Below are 5,101 nucleotides of genomic sequence, written 5' to 3' on the forward strand. Positions count from 1 at the left end.
AGCATGCGCGAAGTGTGTGTTACATCATCCGGAGGGCGGGGCCTCGGAAACAGTCGCGCAGATGCTGCCCATCTGCAGTTAAACGGGCCGGGGGGGGGGGGGCGGGATCACGTGACCGGTGGGGTCTAGCACCCCAGACCGGCACTCCAGCTACCAACTACTCACCTTAAATGTATTCGACACTTTAATAACCCCAGCGAAAATATCATCTGTCAACTCTACCAGTCCTCTCGTAATCTTATAAACGTCCATCAAGTCTCACCCCAGCCTGCGCCGCTCTGGAAAAAACAACCCAAGTTTGTCCAACCTCCCGTTATAGTTTATGCTCTCTAATCCAGGCAGTATCCTGGTAAACCTCTTCCGCGCCTTCTCCAAAGTCCCGACATCCTTCCGAGAATGGGGATGACCAGAACTGTATGAAACACTACAGATGTGGTCGAACTAGTTTTATAGAGCTGGGTTACGAACTGTAACGTTTTAGAAATGAACCAGCAGCAATAGAGTTCACAATGGAGTCTGGTTTTGATCTTAAAACCACTATCCTTACTAATATCTACTTATAATGTAGTAACTTAATGAAATAAATGAAAGTTAACCGTGTTATGTGTATATATGTGTAAATATAACTCCCAAACTATCGAGCCTGAGGAAACAAAGCTTAAAGTCTTGAGACGGTAAAGTAGGAAAGTTCAGTAATCCACGGAATAAATGATGGGAGAGAGATATTTGTAATCCAGGGTGAAACGTAGAGAAAAGGCCGTTACATCAAAATAACCGTCGTCGAAGTTCTTATTCGTTGAATCCGTCCACATATAAGTTATCAGCGAAAGTGACCTGTCACAGGAATACCGTCTTCCAGGGGTGACCACACAACACACCCAGGCAAGGGTTAACACAAGCGGTCCCCCAAGATATTCCAAAATCCACTCTTATGGATATTATGAAGTGACAGCCACACACATTCGTTGTGGTTCTGTGTACCAATGATCAACTCACTCTTCTGGGCATAGGAGAGTGCCAAGCCTCAGCTGCGAAAAAAAACTGAAGATATCAGCTTTTCCAGTCCCTCTCTCTGTTTAGACTGCCCGTCTGCAGATCACTCTCTCTCTCTTATGGTTAAATCCACAGTCAGCGCCGTCAGCCTGTGACTGCCTCCTCACTCCGGCGCTCTTAAAGACACAGTCACAGTCCGACCGCAGGCTCGCAACAGCCGCAACACAACTTCCCGACTTTTCAACTCAGTGCTTCAACTAATAAAGACAACCACGCCATTTGCCTTCTTAACCACCCGATCAATCTGTGCAGTCTCTTTCAGGGAGCGATGAACTTGGAGTCTAAGATCCCTCTGATCATCAACACTGTTCAGGGTTTTGCATTTAACAGTGTACTGTCTCATACATTCGACCTACCGAGCTGCCAAGATGATCATCACTAATCGAATCTCACAGAGATTTCTCAGGTCCTGTTGAATTTATTGCCAAGTGCACAAGTACGGGAAGGTACAGGTACAGATACATTGTGTTACGATCAATATTAAAATGTGCATTTTGTGTCAATAACAGACTTCGAAATGTTGAATTTTGGTCCCTATCTCCATTCCTCCTGTAGTCCACTACCAGCTCCTTTGTTTTTGTCACCATGAGGGAGAGGTTGTTTTCTTGACACCACTGTGTCAGGGTGATGACTTCTTCTCTGTAGGCTGCCTCGTTATTATTTGAGATTAGGCCAGTCAGTGTAGTGTCGTCAGCAAATTTAATTAGCTGTTTGGAGCTGTGGGTGGTGACACAAATCATGGGTGCACAGAGAGTAAAGGAGGGGGCCAAGGAGACAACCCTGTGGGGTATGTGTGCTGAGGGTCAGAGAGACAGAGGTGAGGGAGCCCACTCTTACCACCTGCCGGTGATCTGACAGGAAGTCCAGGATCCAGCTACACAAGGCAGGGTGAAGGCCAAGGTCTCTGAGCTTCTTGTCGATACTTCACGCCTTCGTATGGCTACTGCTCTGCCCATGACTGCAGGGAACTGCAGAGAACATCAAAGAAACAAGCCTCCCCTCCATGGACTCTTCCTACACTTCCCCTGCGTCGGAAAAGCTGGCCGTGTACACAAAGATCCTCACAACCTGGACATTCTTGCTGCAAACCCGCTCCCCCATCGGGGAAGAGATACAAAAGCCTTAAAGCGCGTACCACCAGACTCAAGGACGGCTTCCTGTCTGCGGTTATAAGCCAAATGAATGATAAAATGGACTCGACCCTACAATATAACTCGACGTGACCCTGCACCATATGTCTATCTGCACTGCACTTTCTCTGCAGTGACAATGCTTTGTTACAGTTATTGTTTTGTCGTATATCAGGTCACTGTACTGTTGCAATGTATAGATCTGGTGACTGAAGGCAGCTGCAGGTTCATGAGGGACTGTTACTGTCAGATTCTGCAGTTCTTGCGGCTGCTCATCGCACCCAGGACTGGACCCTGGTCACTGAGCATTGGAGGAGTCTGTTCTGCTGATGTTAGCCTTAAACTAGACTGGTGTTTAGTATTGTGGATCTGTGAAAGATAAATCAGTTCTGTATCAAATCCCGTGTCTCAGGTACTTACTGTCTTTATCACACTCACAATGTACACTAGAGAGGCCACTTGGCCCATCTGGTCCCTGCCCATATTTCCGTTCCATATCAGTATATCAATATCTTTCCCTGCCTTACCCCTGTCACTCTCCCTGTGATTACAGGTTGCAACCAGTCACCACTCCGTGGGACAAGAGATTTCCCTTGAATTTCATAGAATCATAGAAATCTACAGCACATTACAGACCCTTAGGCCCACAACGTTGTGACGACCATGTAACTTACTCCAGAAACTGCCTAGAATTACCCTACCTATTTTCCTAATCTCCATGTACCCATCTAAGAGTCTCTTAAAAGACCCTATTGTATCCGCCTCTATCACCGTTGCTGGCAGTGCATTCCACACACACACACACCACATTTTGTTTAAAAAAATTAGCTCTGACATCTCCTCTGTACCGACTACCAAGGAGCTTCAACCTATGCACCCTCGTGTTAGGCGTTTCAGCCCTGGGGAAAAGCCTCTCCACACGACCAATGCCTCTCATCATCCTGTACACCTGCATGAATTTCCTGCAGGCGAGGACCGCCCCGTCTGCAAATGGAGTAGCAGTAATTTTGTGCTGCTCTTAGTTTTCTTTCTCTTCGCCTAGTTTAAACTTTGAATATAAAATTTTTATTTGCTGATTCTTGAGAGGGAAACAATATGTCTATGTCTACGAAAAGTGGGAAGAATTTACCTGAACCTAGTGATAAAGGTAATGGGAAAGGAAAGGTGCAAAAGCAAAGATCTGATGAAATGCCATCGTGGGCTGAAGATATTGTTCGGACGCTGAATTCAATTAAGAATCAGAATGGATGATTTAAAGATCCACTGGAAAAGAATAGTAATGAAATGAAGTCATTTCTGGGAAAACTTAGACCTGGAAACTCAAGTTATTACACATGAAGAGGAATTGAAGATAACTAAGCAGAAGTTGCCTGAAGCTACAACTGGTTTGCAAAGATATCAAAATAAGATTATAGACCTGGAAACTAGGGCTCGCCGAAAGAATATACAAACTGTTGTGCTGCAAGAAGGAGTTGAAGATGGAGATTTAATTGCTTACCTTGGTAAGCTTTTCCACACTTTATTTCCTACCATTCTAACAAAGCCGCCTGCTATAGAAAGGGCACACAAGGCATTTACTTCGAAATTGAAGGATTCTCGTAAACCAAGATCTGTTCTGGTTTGCTTTCATCACTTTAAAATTAAAGATCAAATAATGCGACAGGCAAGAAAACAGAGAGTTTTTAGATTTATGGAATCTGAGCTCCGTTTTTACGAAGGTTACCCAAGAGAGGTAATGGAACGAAGATCAAAATTTGCACTGGTAATGAACAGGCATATGATAAAAAAAGAACTCTTTCCCTCTCTGAGGTATCCAACAAGAATTAAAATTTTTCCTGCTAATTCTCCTCCTTGTACTTTTTTTGATACAAAAGCTGCACGGGACTTTGTTCAGGCTATACCTGCCGCAGTTACTGACCCCGCTGCTGACTGAACTATCTGAAAAGCTGTTTGGCTATCTGTATATTATTCGTATTTTGGAAAGAAGATTTATGAAGGTCATTTGTATATTTCATTGAGAGACTAATTAAAGAAGACAAGGAGAGTTGTTCATTATTGCATATTGTTGGTTTTCCTTTGGAAAGAAGATTTACCGCTCAAGTATGACTGTCTAAATGTTCATCTGAACATTTGACTGTGAGAAGAAGATAAGGGGATTTGTTACTTTAATTTAATACTTGGTTCGTTTCTTTTTTTAATCAGCTAATCGGTAGTTTTTTTTCCTACTAATAGGGCTTCATATGTATATTTGAGAGGGTTTATTTAATTATGATATTATTAATCAGTCCTTTTTAAAAATTCAGCTGGGTCAAATACACTATTAATTTTTCTTTCTGTTTTATTATAACATGTTATAATTGAATTGAAAGGTTTTTTTAGGGAATTAATATCAAACTTAAAGATGGCACTCATTTTTCTCACTAAGAGATAACATTATTTTGGTTCTTTCTTGTTTATTAGTTGATGGAATGTAAACACCTTTCTTTGCTGAGACTTTATTGTCTTTTTTACAAGGCCACTCTACTTTTTTACTCGCAAACAACAGGAATTCTGCAGATGCTGGAAATTCAAGCAACACACATCAAAGTTGCTGGTGAACGCAGCAGGCCAGGCAGCATTTCTAGGAAGAGGTACAGTCGACGTTTCAGGCCGAGACCCTTCATCAGGACTAACTGAAGGAAGAGTGAGTAAGGGATTTGAAAGTTGGAGGGGGAGGGGGAGATCCAAAATGATAGGAGAAGACAGGAGAGGGAGGGATGGAGCCAAGAGCTGGACAGGTGATTGGCAAAGGGGATATGAGAGGATCATGGGACAGGAGGTCCCGGGAGAAAGACAAGGGGGTGGGGGGAACCAGAGGATGGGCAAGGGGTATAGTCAGAGGGACAGAGGGAGAAAAAGGAGAGAGAAAGAATGTGTGT

This window comes from Mobula birostris, chromosome 13 (genome assembly GCF_030028105.1).
Source record: "Mobula birostris isolate sMobBir1 chromosome 13, sMobBir1.hap1, whole genome shotgun sequence".
In the NCBI taxonomy this organism is placed as follows: Eukaryota; Metazoa; Chordata; class Chondrichthyes; order Myliobatiformes; family Myliobatidae; genus Mobula; species Mobula birostris.